The sequence below is a fragment of the Dendrobates tinctorius genome, unplaced genomic scaffold, assembly GCF_039654945.1.
Source record: "Dendrobates tinctorius isolate UK_male_01 unplaced genomic scaffold, ASM3965494v1 ptg000075l, whole genome shotgun sequence".
Lineage (NCBI taxonomy): Eukaryota > Metazoa > Chordata > Amphibia > Anura > Dendrobatidae > Dendrobates > Dendrobates tinctorius.
The window spans coordinates 19,119,999-19,140,026 of NW_027361743.1; the positions used below are offsets into that span (position 1 = coordinate 19,119,999).

Sequence of the window (20,028 nt, forward strand, 5' to 3'; positions counted from 1 at the left end):
CTATCCAGTGGTGCAGTGAAGTACTGTTCATGTACACTTCGACAGCAAGCTCAGTATAGAGATATCAGGAAGATGGCAAGTATGTGCAGGTGGGGACAAGGCTGGAAATGTGAATAGACAAATGTGTTTTTGTTGTAAACTTCGTAGATGAGTCGTGGCGGGAAAAAGTTTCTGTGTCGGGAAAAAATTTTCATGTCAGTCTGGGCCAGATGGAAAATATGAATAAAGTGAACAACTCCATCAGAAAGGGCGTGAACTATGAGTCGCTATTTATAATTGCACTATAATCACTTGCTTGGTCTACAGGACCGCTATCTACCACTGTATGGTCACAGTATGGTGTGTAGGGATCTGTACTCACTGAGCTGTGGTTGAGGTAGGCACAGGAAGCGGTTTAATAAAAAAATGTCCAGTCAAGTTTATTAACTCCATAAACCTGCTTAGGCACTAGCAAACAAAAGATAGTCTTTTCCGGCACAAAGTGGAAGCAAACAGAAAATCAACAGTCCATATGGCACTGCAGGTGCGCCCGCTCAGGTCAGTGTCTTTCAGCAAACACACTGGAGGCCTCCACACCTCCAGTCACAGACCATGAATGAGACACTTGGTCTCCATTGTATCTGCCAAACCACGCACCTGGTGTGGGGATATGTGAGCGGTCGTTCCCACCCACCTCTTTTGACTGCTCATAAAACCCTGCACTGGAATACCCTAATAACTCTCTCGGCACTATATGTGCTGGAGCATGCTTTCCGAGCTCACATCACCGAAGCTACCAACCGTAATGATACATATCTCCTCTTAAAGGGAATCTGTCACCCCTTTTTTGAGAGATCATATAATGATATCATTCAATTGTGTGTCACATAAGGATTCTCTTAGTACTTTTGCTTCCCCCTGACCCCGCACCTTTCATGCATAAATACCTTTTTTATATCGGTTCAGATGTATGTGAACTGCCGCTGTCCGGTCCGCTGGGCGGGGCTTATTCAACTGCTCCCCCCCTCCCTGTCTTGCTCTACACAAGAAGAAATGCGTAGAGCAAGACAGGGAGGGGGGGGAGCAGGTGAATAAGCCCCGCCCAGCGGACCGGAACGCGGCAGTTTACATACATCTGAACCGATACAAAAAAGGTATTTATGCATGAAAGGTGCGGGGTCAGGGGGAAGCAAAAGTACTAAGAGAATCCTTATGTGACACACAATTGAATGATACCCTTTTTTTGAGATATCATATAATGATGACAGATTCCCTTTAAGGACCTGTCCGGCGGACATCTTACAGGTGTTAATATTGTTCTTGGTTCCAATTCTGGAACAGAGTAAAAGAAGGATGTGAGTATTCTAGGTGCCGCACTACGTAATGCCAAGTAGCAGCTGCAAAAGCAAGTAAAATTTTAGGATGTATAAAAAGAGAAAATAATCATTTTTCTTCTGTGGCATAGTCTATTATGTCATTGTTTTTTGTATCTATTCCAGCCTGATTGTCTCTCAGTGTCCTTCATATCTTTCTTCTCTGTTCCCTCTCTTTCCTTAAGGTCACAGTGTGGTATTATTGCCCGGTATTGCGCATCAATATTTGTAAGCCCCAGCCAGGGATGGAACCTACACAGAGAAATATTGGAACAGATACATTTGCATGTCCGTTCAGTGTTCTTCTCTTTGTACAGGACGTTATCCCATAAAAGGTACGCTGCCCAAATTATGTTGGCAAATAAATATCTGGTGTAGTCTGTGTGATGCTGTGCTGTGTACTACCAACATTGGGGCCCCTAAAAAAAAATAGCAAATGTGCATTTACACTTGGCACGCTCCATATAATCCTTGTGAACTTCTCACTTTTTGCACCCAGTTTATCAAATCACACAGGATGTTTAAAAAAGGTGTTTTCCAGGAATTACCTAAGAATCTGCAAATAAAGGATAGATGTTACATTAAAGGGGTATTCCCATCTCCAAGATCGTATCCCAATATGTAGTATGTATAATAAAATAATATTAGCAAATAGCTCCATTTAGAAATGTAGTATAGTTCTTCAGATTTACTATGTCGCTTAACCCATATGCAGGGTATTGCAGTAGCTTAGGTATCCATGGTTACGACCACTCATATAATGACAGTTAGACAGTTAGTGGTCATAACCATGGATACCTAAGCTACTGCAATGTCTTGCACATGGGGTAATTTTTTTTTTCTGAGGTCCTCTTAGCTGATTAATGACCACACAACAAATCAGAGTTGAGATGGACTTTCATTTGATCATAAATTATATAACATGATAGATAAAAGACTTATAAACTCAGGAGCTCACTGTTGGATTCTCAGACAACTCATGCCGCAGCCTGTAATAGAATGTGCAGAACACAGGCTGTTAAAAGCAAAAAGTGCAACATTTTTTTAATGAAACCTAATTCCGAAAAATATGTTAAGCCTGATAGAGTCATAGTTGAATTTATGATAAAAAAAATTGACTTCAAAGGTATCCATATCCTTCGTTCAAGTAAAACCTGTAAATTGCAAACTACTTAGAAGTATAAACAAGGAACATAGTATTAAAGGGAACCTGTCAGCTGTTTTGGCCGCTATAAGATACAGCCGCTGCCTTTCAGGGCTTATCTACAGCATTCTATAATGGTGTAGATAAGCCCCCGGTCCGACCTCAAAGATATGAATAATAAGTTTTATTTTACCACCTTTGTCTGCTGGGTGTCGCAGGTCCGTGTCTGGCGTCTCCCATCTTCTTGCGATGCCGCCCTCCTGTTGCTTCATCGCTCCTGTCATCGCGCTCCTGTGCAGGCGTACTTATCTATCCTGTTGAGGGCACAGTAAAGTACTGCAGTGTGCAGGCGCCGGGAAAGGTTAGAGAGGCCAAGCGCCTGCGCACTGCAGTACTTTGCTCTGCCCTCTACAGGATAGATAAGTACACCTGCGCAGGAATGCGATGACGGGAGTGATGAAGCAACAGGAGGGCGGCATCGCAAGAAGACAGGAGGCGCCGGACCTGCGACACCCATCGGACCAGGAACGCCCCCCTGGGTGAGTATAATAAAACTTATTTTTCTTATCTTTCAGGTCGGATCGGGGGCTTATGTACACCATTATAGAATGCTGTAGATAAGCCCTGAAAGGCGGTGGACACATCTTATAACGGCCACAAGAGGTGACAGGTTCCCTTTAATGAACTGTCGCTCCTGATCATTGCCAGCGATCTAACCCCAAATGATATAAAGCGTGTCTGTCATTGATCGCATCTTTACGCTGATGGAAACTGTAGAGTGTTCTGTATGTAACATCCCATGAACGATCGGTCACAAATTCTCACAATAACGGTGACATGTAAATGTTATTAAACAAGCACCAATTGACTTCTCTGTCGGATCAGCGGGTGGTCTTTGACGTAAATGTATCTGCCCCTGTAAGGGGACGCCTAGATGGAACTTTTACAGTGCAGATGTCGTTCCGGAATGGTAGAATTTGCTGCACATTTTAACCTTTGTCAGAGGGTGAAATCCACAGGGACGTCCGCAGTATAAAGGTAAAACCACATTCACGCATCTCATCTTATTTTGCTTTAATTATTGTATTGTGAACGTTGTTACTTAGGACTGTTGTTTTTGAAACTGTTAAACTGTAAAGCGCTGCGGAATATGTTGGCGCTATATAAATAAAGATTATTATTATTATTCACACGGTCAGTATTTTACCTCAGTATTTATAAGCTAAAACCAGGAGTGGAACAATCAGAGGAAAAGTATAATAGAAACCTGTCACCCCCTCTGTACTTATCACCCTCTCCTGGTTACGATGCAGGTTTTTTTTCGCACCACGTGCATGCGATTTTTTGAAATCTAATTCATGCACCCATATCTCCACACACCACGTGACTGATCACATGACAGTCAGAGGTCTAGGCTCTTGCATCTACCCGGGGTGAAGGCTCTGCCTCCTTTCAGCCTCCTCCAGTCCTCAGCAGGCAGTGAAATGACGCAGGCAGAACTGGACACGTGATAACAATGGAATGCAAACAATGCAGTGAGCGTCCAAGTCTGTCCTGCTGTTCTGTGTGTATGTGCTGTGGGGGGAGACCAGAGAAGAGACCCCCAGGAACCCATATCCAGCAGCAGCAACGTGGACCGTAAGCAGCAACGACGGAGAAACCGGTAATAACCCACGTCCCCTCCTACATTCCTCCCAGAAGACACATGTACAGCCTTGGACACGGAATATCAGGCATAGTCATCAGCAGGCAGGAAATGCAGCATAGACGCTAGGGGGGCGTGCGGTCATACACATCCTCATACCGGGATTGCCAGGAGCGAGGGAAAAATAGCAAGAATTGAGAGTCCGCAGGGGTTGATACCTTTTATTGGTAAAAATTGCAAGAGGGGGCACTCATCATCTATGCACAGTACCATAGATGGGGCATGCAGCATCTATACAGCTCTGGCAAAAATTAAGAGACCACCACATCAAAACCCTGTCATGGGCAGCCCATTCTCCAGACCTGAAACTCATTGAAAACCTCTGGAATGTAATCAAGAGGATGATGGATGGTCACAAGCCATCAGACAAAGAAGAACTGCTTACATTTTTGTACCAGGAGTGGCATAAGGTCATCCAAAAGCAGTGTGAAAGACTGGTGGTAAGCAGCCAAGAGGCATGACAGCTGTGATTAAAAATCATGGTTATTCCACAAAATATTGATTTCTGAACTCTTCCTGAGTTAAAACATTAGTATTGTTGTTTCTAAATGATTATGAATTTGTTCTCTTTGCATTATTTGAGGTCTAAAAGCACTGTTTTTCTTTTTAATTTTGACCATTTTTCTTTAAAAAAAAAAATAGTAATGCTTGGAAATTCGGAGACATGTTGTCAGAAGTGTGTAGACTAAAAGAACAATTTACATTTTACTCAAAAATATACCTATAAGGAGAAAAATCAGACAAACTGAACATTTGAAAGTGGTCTATTAATTTTTGCCAGAGCTGTATACACAATGCCAAAGAGGGGGCATGCAGCATCTATACACAGTGCAAAGAGGGGGCATGCATCATCTATACACAGTGCCAAAGAGAGGGCATGCATCATCTATACACAATGCCGAAGAGGGGGCATGCATCATCTATACACAATGCCGAAGAGGGGGCATGCATCATCTATACACAATGCCAAAGAGGGGGCATGCATCATCTATACACAATGCCGAAGAGGGGGCATGCATCATCTATACACAATGCCAAAGAGGGGCCATGCATCATCTATACACAATGCCAAAGAGGGGGCATGCATCATCTATACACAATGCCAAAGAGGGGGCATGCATCATCTATACACAATGCCAAAGAGGGGCCATGCATCATCTATACACAATGCCAAAGAGGGGGCATGCATCATCTATACACAGTGCCAAAGAGGGGACATGCATCATCTATACACAATGCTATAGAGGGGCATGCATCATCTATACACAATGCTATAGAGGAGCATGCATCATCTATACACAATACCAAAGAGGGGCATGCATCATCTATACACAATGCCAAAGAGGGGGCATGCATCATCTATACACAGTGCCAAAGAGGGGGCATGCATCATCTATACACAGTACCAAAGAGGGGGCATGCATCATCTATACACAGTACCAAAGAGGGGGCATGCATCATCTATACACAATGCCAAAGAGGGGGCATGCATCATCTATACACAGTGCCAAAGAGGGGCCATGCATCATCTATACACAGTGCCAAAGAGGGGGCATGCATCATCTATACACAATGCTATAGAGGGGCATGCATCATCTATACACAGTGCCAAACAGGAGGCATGCATCATCTATACACAGTGCCAAAGAGGAGGCATGCATCATCTATACACAGTGCCAAAGATGGGGGCATGCATCATCTATACACAGTGCCAAAGAGGGGGCATGCATCATCTATACACAGTACCAAAGAGGGGGCATGCATCATCTATACACAATGCCAAAGAGGGGCCATGCATCATCTATACACAATGCCAAAGAGGGGCCATGCATCATCTATACACAATGCCAAAGAGGGGCCATGCATCATCTATACACAATGCCAAAGAGGGGGCATGCATCATCTATACACAGTGCCAAAGAGGGGACATGCATCATCTATACACAATGCTATAGAGGGGCATGCATCATCTATACACAATGCTATAGAGGAGCATGCATCATCTATACACAATACCAAAGAGGGGCATGCATCATCTATACACAATGCCAAAGAGGGGGCATGCATCATCTATACACAGTGCCAAAGAGGGGGCATGCATCATCTATACACAGTACCAAAGAGGGGGCATGCATCATCTATACACAGTACCAAAGAGGGGGCATGCATCATCTATACACAATGCCAAAGAGGGGGCATGCATCATCTATACACAGTGCCAAAGAGGGGCCATGCATCATCTATACACAGTGCCAAAGAGGGGGCATGCATCATCTATACACAATGCTATAGAGGGGCATGCATCATCTATACACAGTGCCAAACAGGAGGCATGCATCATCTATACACAGTGCCAAAGAGGAGGCATGCATCATCTATACACAGTGCCAAAGATGGGGGCATGCATCATCTATACACAGTGCCAAAGAGGGGGCATGCATCATCTATACACAGTACCAAAGAGGGGGCATGCATCATCTATACACAATGCCAAAGAGGGGCCATGCATCATCTATACACAATGCCAAAGAGGGGCCATGCATCATCTATACACAATGCCAAAGAGGGGCCATGCATCATCTATACACAATGCCAAAGAGGGGGCATGCATCATCTATACACAGTGCCAAAGAGGGGACATGCATCATCTATACACAATGCTATAGAGGGGCATGCATCATCTATACACAATGCCAAAGAGGGGGCATGCATCATCTATACACAGTGCCAAAGAGGGGGCATGCATCATCTATACACAGTACCAAAGAGGGGGCATGCATCATCTATACACAGTACCAAAGAGGGGGCATGCATCATCTATACACAATGCCAAAGAGGGGGCATGCATCATCTATACACAGTGCCAAAGAGGGGCCATGCATCATCTATACACAGTGCCAAAGAGGGGGCATGCATCATCTATACACAATGCTATAGAGGGGCATGCATCATCTATACACAGTGCCAAACAGGAGGCATGCATCATCTATACACAGTGCCAAAGAGGAGGCATGCATCATCTATACACAGTGCCAAAGATGGGGGCATGCATCATCTATACACAGTGCCAAAGAGGGGGCATGCATCATCTATACACAGTACCAAAGAGGGGGCATGCATCATCTATACACAATGCCAAAGAGGGGCCATGCATCATCTATACACAATGCCAAAGAGGGGGCATGCATCATCTATACACAATGCTATAGAGGGGCCATGCATCATCTATACACAGTGCCAAAGAGGAGGCATGCATCATCTATACACAGTGCCAAAGAGGAGGCATGCATCATCTATACACAGTGCCAAAGAGGGGGCATGCATCATCTATACACAATGCCAAAGAGGGGGCATGCATCATCTATACACAGTGCCAAAGAGGGGGCATGCATCATCTATACAAAATGCTATAGAGGGGGCATGCATCATCTATACACAATGCTATAGAGGGGCCATGCATCATCTATACACAGTGCCAAAGAGGGGGCATGCATCATCTATACACAATACCAAAGAGGGGGCATGCATCATCTATACAAAATATTAAAGAGGTGGCATGCATCATCTATACACAATGCCAAATAGGGGGCATGCATCATCTATACACAGTGCCAAAGATGGGGCATGTATCATCTATACGTAATACCAAAGAGGGGCATGCATCATCTATACACAATGCCAAAGAGGGGCCATGCATCATCCATACACAGTGCCAAAGAGGGGGCATGCATCATCTATACACAATACCAAAGAGGGGGCATGCATCATCTATACAAAGTGCCAAAGAGGGGGCATGCATCATCTATACACAATACCAAAGAGGGAGCATGCATCATCTATACACAATGCCAAAGAGGAGGCATACATCATCTATACACAATACCAAAGAGGGGGCATGCATCATCTATACACAATACCAAAGGGGGCATGCAGCGTCTATACACAGTGCCATAGAGGGGGCATGCATCATCTGTACAAAATACCAAAGGGGGCATGCATCATCTATACACAATACCAAAGAGGGAGCATGCATCATCTATACACAATGCCAAAGAGGAGGCATACATCATCTATACACAATACCAAAGAGGGGGCATGCATCATCTATACACAATACCAAAGGGGGCATGCAGCATCTATACACAATACCAAAGAGGGGGCATGCATCATCTGTACAAAATACCAAAGAGGAGGCATGCATCATCTATACACAATGCCAAAGAGGGGGCATGCATCATCTATACACAGTGCCAAAGAGGGGGCATGCAGCATCTGTACACAATGCCAAAGAGTGGTCATGCAGCATCGATACACAGTGCCAAAAAGGGGGCATGCAGCATCTATACACAATGCTAAAGAAAGGGCATGCATCATTTATACACAGTTACAAAGAGGGGGCATGCATCATCTATGCACAATGCCAAAGAGAGGGCATGCGTCATCTATTCACAATTCTATAGAAGGGGCATGCATCATCTATATACACAATGCTAAAGAAAGGGCATGCATCATATATACACAGTTCCAAAGAGGGAGCATGCATCTTCTATACACAATGCCATAGAGAGGGCATGCAGCATCTATACACAATGCCAAAGAGGGGGCATGCAGCATCTATACACAGTGCCAAAGAGGGGGCATGCATCATCTATACACAGTGCCAAAGAGGAGGCATGCATCATCTATACACAGTGCCAAAGATGGGGCATGCATCATCTATACATAATACCAAAGAGGGGCATGCATCATCTATACACAATGCCAAAGAGGGGCATGCATCATCTATACACAATGCCAAAGAGGGGGCATGCATCATCTATACACAATGCTAAAGAGGGGGCATGCATCATCTATACACAATGCCAAAGAGGGGGCATGCATCATCTATACACAATGCTAAAGAGGGGGCATGCATCATCTATACACAGTGCCAAACAGGGGCCATGCATCATCTATACACAGTGCCAAACAGGGGCCATGCATCATCTATACACAATGCCAAAGAGGGGGCATGCAGCATCTATACACAGTGCCAAACAGGGGCCATGCATCATCTATACACAGTGCCAAAGAGGGGCCATGCATCATCTATACACAATGCCAAAGAGGGGCCATGCATCATCTATACACAGTGCCAAAGAGGAGGCATGCATCATCTATACACAATGCCAAAGAGGGGCATGCATCATCTATACACAATGCCAAAGAAGGGGCATGCATCATCTATACACAATGCTAAAGAGGGGGCATGCATCATCTATACACAATGCTAAAGAGGGGGCATGCATCATCTATACACAATGCCAAAGAGGGGGCATGCATCATCTATACACAATGCTAAAGAGGGGGCATGCATCATCTATACACAATGCCAAAGAGGGGGCATGCAGCATCTATACACAGTGCCAAACAGGGGCCATGCATCATCTATACACAGTGCCAAAGAGGGGCCATGCAGCATCTATACACAATGCCAAAGAGGGGCCATGCATCATCTATACACAGTGCCAAAGAGGAGGCATGCATCATCTATACACAATGCCAAAGAGGGGCATGCATCATCTATACACAATGCCAAAGAGGGGGCATGCATCATCTATACACAATGCTAAAGAGGGGGCATGCATCATCTATACACAATGCCAAAGAGGGGGCATGCATCATCTATACACAATGCTAAAGAGGGGGCATGCATCATCTATACACAATGCCAAAGAGGGGGCATGCAGCATCTATACACAGTGCCAAACAGGGGCCATGCATCATCTATACACAGTGCCAAAGAGGGGGCATGCATCATCTATACACAATGCTAAAGAGGGGGCATGCATCATCTATACACAATGCCAAAGAGGGGGCATGCATCATCTATACACAATGCTAAAGAGGGGGCATGCATCATCTATACACAATGCCAAAGAGGGGGCATGCAGCATCTATACACAGTGCCAAACAGGGGCCATGCATCATCTATACACAGTGCCAAAGAGGGGCCATGCATCATCTATACACAATGCCAAAGAGGGGCCATGCATCATCTATACAAAATACCAAAGAAGAGGCATGCATCATCTATACAAAGTGCCAAAGAGGGGCATGCATCATCTATACACAATGCCAAAGAGGGGGCATGCATCATCTATACACAATGCCAAAGAGGGGGCATGCATCATCTATACACAATGCCAAAGATGGAGCATGCATCATCTATACACAATACCAAAGAGGGGGCATGCATCATCTATACACAGTGCCATAGAGGAGGCATGCAGCATCTATACACAATACCAAAGAGGGGGCATTCATCATCTTTACAAAATATCAGAGGAGGCATGCATCATCTATACACAATGCCAAAGAGGGGGCATGCATCATCTATACACAATGCCAAAGAGGGGGCATGCATCATCTATACAGAGTGCCATAGAGGAGGCATGCAGCATCTATACACAGTGCCAAACAGGGGCCATGCATCATCTATACACAGTGCCAAAGAGGAGGCATGCATCATCTATACACAATGCCAAAGAGGGGGCATGCAGCATCTATACACAGTGCCAAACAGGGGCCATGCATCATCTATACACAGTGCCAAAGAGGGGGCATGCATCATCTATACACAATGCCAAAGAGGGGGCATGCATCATCTATACACAATACCAAAGATGGAGCATGCATCATCTATACACAATACCAAAGATGGAGCTTGCATCTTCTATACACAATACCAAAGAGGGGGCATGCATCATCTATACACAATACCAAAGAGGGGGCATGCATCATCTATACACAATACCAAAGAGGGGGCATGCATCATCTATACACAATACCAAAGAGGGGGCATGCAGCGTCTATACACAATACCAAAGAGGGGGCATGCAGCATCTATCCACAATACCAAAGATGGAGCATGCATCATCTATCCACAATACCAAAGATGGAGCATGCATCATCTATCCACAATACCAAAGATGGAGCATGCATCTTCTATACACAATACCAAAGATGGAGCATGCATCATCTATACACAATACCAAAGAGGGGGCATGCAGCGTCTATACACAATGCCAAAGAGGGGGCATTCATCATCTTTACAAAATATCAGAGGAGGCATGCATCATCTATACACAATGCCAAAGAGGGGGCATACATAAGTAATATTAGACAAGCAATTCTAATGGTGACTTGTGGGATTGATACTAACGGTGCCAGATCTGACATGCATTGTTAGTACTGGGAACGCTATCTTAGAACTTAGAGATGGGAAAATTGATTGCCATGATGACCCCGGCCCAGCGGCCTGATCCGTATCCCTGCCATCTGCCTCCTACCTGCCTCTTTTGATTAGCCAGCCTCGTATGACTTCATGAGTGCAGCTATGACAGAATACTGACCTGGCTGCTGGACCAGGGTCCGGTGAATTTGTTTGCTCATGTCTACTAGATGGGGCATGCAAGATTTATGTTGGGCAAGCAATGTTAGAGAGGGCATGCATCATTAATACTGGCCAGGAAGTGCTAAACGGGGAGCGAGCAGCATTAATACTGGACACTCAGTCTGCAATTCTAACAGGGGCATGTCATTAATACTAAAGGCCCCGTTACACATAACGATGTTGCAGCGATCCCACCAACGATCCGACATGATGGGATCGCTGGGACATCGTTAGGCTGATCACTGGTGAACTGTCACAGACAGCCCCTCCAGTGATCAGGACCAACGACACTGGACACTGGTTTCCAAGGTAAACATCGGGTATCTAAGAGCCGCGTGACTCCTGGATACCCTCTGTTTACCTTGGAAACCAGCGTCCAGCGTCGCTGATCGCTGGTGTCTCGCTGCCACACGCAGCGATGCGTGCTGGCCAGCAGGAGACCAGCGATCGAAAAATGGCCCAGGCCGATCGAGCACGATCAGCGATAACCGGCAGGGGGGCCGGTCGCTGATCCCCGTCACACACAGCAATCTCGCCAGCGAGATCTCTGTGGCGTCACAAAAGCAGCGATCTCGATCTCTTGTGACGGGGCCTTAAGCCAGCAATGCAAGAGTGGGGACAAGTCTAGAATTGGACAAACCATGCCGGAGGGGCAAAGTAGGACTAAAAGTGGGAAAACAATGCTAGAGGGTTAAAGCAAAACTAATAGCGGGCAAGCAGTGCTCTATGGGGAGTGCATCATTAATGGTGGGCATTCATTTTTATATTTTGAAAAAAAATATTTACTATTTTTTTTATTAGATGAAGCTGTGATCGCTTTATTGTTAATGCAACACTAAAGTATGTCAGAATGGAGACCCCATTGCTAGCCTTTTATCAGCCAATGCCACGATTGACAGCAGCATCTATGAAGTTGCAATGGGAACTTTCTCCGATTGCAGTAATTACTCTCTGATATACTGTATGTCTTGGCCCCATTTTTTCCTGAATTGACTGCAGTGCCAGACGCAGCCTCAAGTGGCGCTATTTCCATAAAATTGTTAATCATTGATCATCCATTTACCTGGGATCTCTGCCATGTATTGGCAGCTTGGGGGTTGTGAGTGTCTCATCACTGACCTTTTCTCTACAGGGAGATCAACACGGCAATGCCAGAGTTTGGCTACACTCATAGGTGGAGTATGTGGTGTAGATTCTTGGTGTGAATGCCATTAGGTTGTCCAAAAAATGGAAAAAAAAAATTAAAAGGCTGCGCTGGTGGAGAAGGAATCGCTTGCTGCAAAGATGGACAGTGAAGGTTCCTTTATTAGGATAACGCGTTTGAACGCCATTGTCGTAATAAAAGAACCTTCATCGCCCATATCTTTGCAGCAAGTGATTCTTTCTCCATCTGTACAGCCTTTTAATGTTTATTTTCCTTTTTTTGGACATTTTCACCTTGGGCCTCACCCCAGTCACAAGGCAGTAGCAGATGGAATTTTAAATAACAGGAGCACCATACCACCCCCTAGGTGAGTAATGCCATTTTTCATTTTTTCTTCTTCGTACATAGGGCTGACCCTTTTGTGCGCGCTTTCCCCACAACTTATGAGATTAGGTTGTCTTCAAAGAAGCAAAGGTAAAAAAAACCTGCAAAATGAGCATACCGGATGGGGCTCAATGGCACGATATTGGTGCATTTTTCGGCAATCTCATCTTATACTTTAGCTGTGTTTTTTGGTATCTGGTGGAGGGACTTTAAATGGATTTTTTTGTGAAAAATGGGACACGCATATCATGCAACCTCATAGGATAACATTGTATGCAACATTCTAATACAAATTGTTGTGTTTCTGTAAACGTTTAGCCCTGATATAAGATATAGTAGAATGATGTGAATGGATGTAAAACACTTCTCCCAATATAGTCAACATGTTAGGGGTCATTCATAGCTTGTGCACATGGGGGAGAAAAATCTCAGATGAGATTTTACTAAATCGTCGTGGAGTAAGTCAAAATTGAAATGTGATGCAGGTCCCATGTGAACATACTCTTGTACTGGACATCTGGATGATTCCCCTATGATGTATGCCAGGATTCAGAAATTGTTCATAGGCGCCCATGTTATAAGAATGTACACCTGAATACCTATGTATAAAATAGCACATCAATTATTATTATTATTATTATTATTATGCATTTATATAGCGCCATTTATTCCAAGGTGCTTTACATGTGAAAAGGGGATATATAGACAAGTATAGTAAACATGTGTAAGACAAGGGACACACAAGTACATAAGGAGAGGGGACCCTGCCAGCGAGGGCTCACAGTCTACAGGGATGGGTGAGGATACAGTAGGAGAGGGTAGAGCAGGTCGTGCGGTGGTTCAGTAGACCGAGGATCATTGCAGGCTGTAAGGCTTGTCTGAACAGGTGGGTCTTCAGGTTCTTCTTGAAGGTTTCCATTGATGGTGAGAGTCTGATGTGTTGCGGCAGAGAGTTCCAGAGTATGGGGGAAGCACGGGAGAAGTCTTGTATGCGGTTGTGGGAAGAAGAGATAAGGGGGGAGTAGAGAAGGAGATCTTGAGATGATCGAGGGTTGCGTGCAGGTAGGTATCTAGAGACCATATCACAGATGTATGGAGGAGACAGGTTGTGGATGGCTTTGTATGTCATGGTTAGGGTTTTGAATTGGAGCCTCTGGGCGATAGGAAGCCAGTGAAGGGCCTGGCATAGGGGGGAGGCTGGGGAATAGCGGGGAGACAGGTGGATTAGTCGGGCAGCAGAGTGTAGGATGGACTGGAGCGGAGCCAGAGTGCTGGAGGGGAGGCCAGAGAGTAGGAGGTTGAAGTAGACGAGGCGGGAGATGATAAGAGCATGCACTAGTGTTTTCGTGGTTTCATGGTTGAGGAATGAGCGGATCCGGGAGATATTTTTGAGTTTCAGGCGGCAGGAGGAGGCGAGGGCTTGGATATGTGGTTTGAAAGAGAGCGCAGAGTCGAGGATCACCCCAAGGCACCGAGCATGCGGGACTGGAGAAAGAAAGCAGCCATTGACATTGATGGATTGGTCTGGTGGGGGGGTAGAGTGAGATGGGGGAAAGATGACGAATTCTGTTTTGTCCATGTTCAGTTTGAGAAAGCGAGCAGAGAAGAAGGCTGAGATAGCAGACAGACATTGTGGGATTTCAGTCAGTAAGGAGGCGAGGTCAGGTCCAGATAGGTAGATCTGCGTGTCAATGCTGGCCAGTAAAGCAAAAAGGCATACCGGTCCAATAGAGGACAAAAAAGCCACTCTAATAAATGAGCCATGACTCCGTTAATGGGGGCTTATGCATATGTTTGTTAAACCTACACTGTAAATGTTCCCTGCAGGCTCCAGTATGATATAGTATTAGTACCCCTGATGAAGCATGTTGTGTGAAACGTGCGTCGGATTGGTCGGACATTTTAGCTGGCATTACATATTTGATCATGCTGTAACCTTGTGTAAATTATATTACCGTATATTTTGAGTGCTTTTCTTTGTTGTGTGTGATTGCAATAACCACTTTATATACAGTATGTTTGATGCCTATCGTTATTATCTTCTTTTATGCTTATTGGTTATAACTGTCATCTATATATATTGTATATTCTTGTACTTTATTATTATAATTATTTTTATTATTACTCGTATCATTCACCTTTGATTATTGTACCTTCTTTCTATTTATATATTCGGTACGTCATTTACTTCATCGTCATTCCTTCATGCATGCCCATCTGCGTTGTGCCATCCTCTCACTGTCTTGCCCATTTTTCCTTTTGTCTGGTTCTTAACCTTGTACGGATTCCCGGATCTGTATTTTTGATATGTTTTTATCTATTTTTCAGTAAAGATTTTCTACTTTTGCATTTCTGAATGGTCTTGGTCATGCTTCCCATATTCGGGTCTTTATGATATGCTGCGTGTGACCTTTCCTTATACTCGGAACCATATCAGTATCATAGTATCTGTATCTATGTAGTACTGTTTCTATGTAGTCTATGTAGCATAAATATGTGACTCTTCAGATTTTGTATTAGTCTAGCCTGATGAAGAGACCTGAGCAGTCTCGAAAGCTTGCAATGTGTTACCATCTTTTCAGTTAGCCATTAAAAGGTATCAACCACTGAGGACTCTCAATTCTGAATATTTTTCTATCTACTGGCTAACACGGTACAAAGATATACATCTTTCCTGTATGTAGTTTATAGTTCTTCGGTTATATAGTTTCTACGTATAGACTGCGGTTTCTTAAAGCAAAAAAGAAATCCAAACCCTAATAATAAGTCAGTGTGCTCGTCCGGGCCCAGCTCATTCCTGCTGCATGAGATGCACATGGGGATTTTTTTTCTTTTCCTAAGTCTCTGATCGGACTGTAAATTCTCCCCAGCTTGGAATGTGCCTCTGTGACTGAGTAGTTGACGCCAAGAGGAAAGAGGAGGAGGTGAAGGAGGAACTTTAAGCAACTTCCCAAAGAGAAAGGAGGTGTCCTATTCCTCAGATTTTTTTTTCCCCTCTCTGTCACATAGAAGTCTCTTCTCAGAGTCCCTCTATGAAGGAAACGATCATGCCATTAACTGGAAAGTGGCACAGCCAAGGCTGGGAGACGAGCCAAGGTAACGTGCTTCGTTCGCCGCGTTTGAAACCAATTTGTCAACACGACGGACACGTCCTCGGACTACTTAGCTCTGTTTCACAGCGGGGTGTCATGAGGCCACTTTTACGTGGGTTGAGGTTGTTTAAGTCTTATACGAGAGGAATGTAAGGTACCGTAATGAAGAAAGCCGAGAGTCGCCATTTATGGGTAATGAAGTCCCGATCCATTTATGACCTGATGAGCGCCAAGAATTAAGAGTTCATGCCTTTTGACCGTCTTGATACATCGGGACTTGTAGTCCTGTTATATGGCGGTTTTTATACTCGGTTGTAAAGCAGATGTGCATTTTTCTTCATAAAAAAGAGTTAAATATAGTGTCTGACTCACAGAAATACGAGTCTGATCGCACATCTATCCGAGTGGCGATCACTCCGTGACCACAGGTATGTGGACTTCTCTGACCCAGCAGAGTTGGTCGCTGTCCATTTTGGTCCTTTACGGTGGGATGTGAGGGGGGCTTTGTGATCCCATTTTCATCAGATGTGCTTTTAACCTGTTTCACTGACTCTTTAACGAGCCCATGAAATACATTGTATGGTTGAAATAGGAAGAAGATGAGCACAGGCTTATCTGCACCGTCTTGAACCGTAGGATATCTGCAGCATATGTTCTTGATATTCCTTTCGAAAGGTCCCAATTAAACGTTTCCTTGCAGGGAAGCCACCGCGGTATATCCCTGATTGCCGCTGATGTGATTTATTATTTATGATGAAAACAGGACGACGTCAGGATCCGTCACAATTTAGTTAGTCAGAATGTCGATACGATTGTATTACTGAGCGGAATGAGACGTGGATGGAGGATATGTAGCCGTGTGTGCGCTGGATGGTTCTAGTCACATGAAGTATTGTGCATTTTTGTCATCACCACCTCCCATTTCACACAATATTTTTATGTGTTTAATGATGCGGTAACGTCTAGTTTTACTAATAGGGAACCGTAATGGGGCCAAACACATGCCATCCCTGTCAATGTCAGATTTTCAGCAACTAATTTCTTGAGTTGTGACATTTGGGTTCACTTACTTTGTAGCGTGCTATGTGACTTTCCGTATTGGAACATCATTGTTACTTGGAACTCTCCTTTTAAGAAAATGTTTGCTTTTTTGAGAGGGAGACATTTTTTACCTATAAAGTAGTTTGGAGAATAAATCTGTATAGTTGGCTTCAGTCACAACAAATGCGGTTGGATCCTTTCCGTATAAATACATATTTTTATTAATTCTGCGAGACTGTAACAGTTGATGGTGATGATATTTGATGCTTGTGTTATAATTCTAAGTCTGGCCACATACATTACATAGTTTTTGGCTGAATGCATGCTTGGCTGACATCTCCTCCTCTTTGAATCCCCCCCGGCACCAGAAACATGCACACTCAGCTCAGTTAAGCATACATATGTTGTTAAAGGGGTTCTCCCAGAATTAAAAAAAACCATAATTAAAATGGTTTTATACGTAAATTCCTAATTGATATTAAGCCAAAAATCTAACTTTTTTTTCAAGGAAGGTAGTAAATATAGTGCATACAAATGTCCGCCATCTTGTTACACTGACAGAAACCTGTCCTAGGATGTTAATATGACTCCTAGTGGATATTCTGATCTAATACTGGAGATACCATGGGTGCAGAGGTAAGAAGATGCTGCTCACACTGCTGTCCACCCTGTGTATCTGATCTAATACTGGAGATACCAGATTGCTGAGGTAAGAAGAGGCTGCTCACACTGCTGTCCACCCTGTGTATCTGATCTAATACTGGAGATATCAGCGGTACTGAGGTAAGAAGAGGCTGCTCACACTGCTGTCCACCCTGTGTATCTGATCTACTATTGGAGATGCCAGGGGTGCTGAGGTAAGAAGACGCCGGTCACACTGCTGTCCACCCTGTCTAGCTGATTTAATACTGGAGATACCAGGGGTGCTGATGTAAGAAGAGGCTGTTAGCTGCTAAAACTGCTGTCCACCCTGTGTTTCCAAATGCTAAGCAGCATATACCACATATCATAAAGTTATCTCCAGATCACAGCAATGGAGCTTCCTACCACACAGGCTCGTGTCCTATTACCAGTCTAGTACAGGTTTGTGTCAGTGTAACAAGGGGGTGGACATGGTAATGTTCTACAGTGATTAGTACTTTGAGTTATTGAGTGTAACTTGCTAAGTAAAGACATTTAGGAATTTAATTATAATATGCTTTTATTAATGTATTTACCTTTTATTGCCCCTATAATGGTGAGAAGGGATTAAGCAGCTGTCAGAAATGGCAGTTTCTCTCACCTGAGGACAAATAGTTTGAGGATGTAAAATCCAAATGTGAGATTCTGTTCTTCACTGACATCTGAGATCGAGGAGACCCCGATATTGTAGATCGAGGAGACCCCAATATTGTACATAGGTCATTCACACCAAAATCGTCTTTTGAGTCTCCGCTAAGGTTAGTCAAACAGAACCAGCCAATGGACAAACCTATTTTGGTGCTCTCTCTTGTATGAAGCTCAGAGGTTGTAGTTGCCACAGGGCATACAGTATGTTGAGCCATTGTACTGTATGAAAGACTTTATGTGCCCGTTATACTGTACTAGCTGAAGAGCCCGGCGCTGCCCGGGCATAGTAACTAACTACGGTTAGTTATAACAAATTATATATATATATGAGTGTATAGCCCGCCCACTCCGCATAGCGACATTTACTATAATATCCCACATCATCCCGTCAGCCAGTGCTTCCGGGCTACTACCCCTAATATCCCACATCGTCCCATCAGCCAGTGCTTCCGGGCTACTACCCCTAATATCCCACATTGTCCCATCAGCCAGAGCTACCGGACTACTAATATCCCACATCATCCCGGTAAAGCCACGGACTACTACCTCTAATATCCCACATCATCCCGTCAGCCAGAGCCACTGGACAACTACCACTAATATCCCACATCATCCCGTCACATCCGCCGGACTACTACCTCTAATATCCCACATCATCCTGTCAGCCAGAGCCACCGGACAACTACCACTAATATCCCACATCATCCCGTCAGAGCCGCCGGACTACTACCCCTAATATCACACATCGTTCCCGTCAGCCAGAGCCACCGGACTACTACCCCTAATATCCCATATCATCCCGTCAACCAGAGCCGCCGGACTACTACCCCTAATATCCCACATCATCCCGTCAGCCTGGGGTCAGAACCAGAGCGCTAAGTGGAACGGTCCTGACTTCCATAACAGGGATCCCTTTAAGAAAATCTGGGATCAGAACCAGAGCGCTAAGTGGATTTGCCCTGACTTGCATACCAATAATCCCTTTAATAGAACCCTGGGGTCAGAATCAGAGCGCTGAGGGATTTGCCCTAACTTCTGTACAGGAGATCCCTTTAAGAGATCCTGGGGTCAGTACCAGAGCATTTGAAGGCAATTGCCCTGACTTCCATACCGGGGATCCCTTTAAGAGGGGCCTTGGGTCAGAACCAGAGCGCTGAGTGGATTTGCCCTAACTTTTCTTACTGGATGCTTTTCTTGTGAGTAACAGTATAGAAGGTTACGAATAACATAATATTATAGGTAGATGGTTAACCCAGCTTAGAGGAAGGAATTTTTTTCCCTATGGAGAAAATTGGCTTCTACTCTGTGGGTTTTTTGCCTTCCCCAGGATAAACAATGCAGAACAGCTGCACTAAAAATAGGCTGAACTAGATGGACATAAGGTCTTTCTTCAGTATTCAAA

General features: G+C 44.4%; 1 protein-coding gene across 2 annotated transcripts in view; it reads left to right on the forward strand.

Annotated features, from left to right (window-relative positions):
* Window positions 1-3,987: 3,987 nt before the first annotated feature.
* LATS2 (large tumor suppressor kinase 2) overlaps window positions 3,988-20,028 on the forward strand; it is a 93,444-nt gene continuing 77,403 nt past the window's right edge. The window contains exon 1 of one of the 2 annotated variants that reach the window (XM_073583045.1): window positions 3,988-4,159. The gene's annotated coding sequence lies outside the window, so the exon portion shown is untranslated. Of the gene's footprint in view, window positions 4,160-16,164; window positions 16,261-20,028 lie in introns of those variants that run through there. The other variant, XM_073583046.1, reaches the window with a different exon arrangement.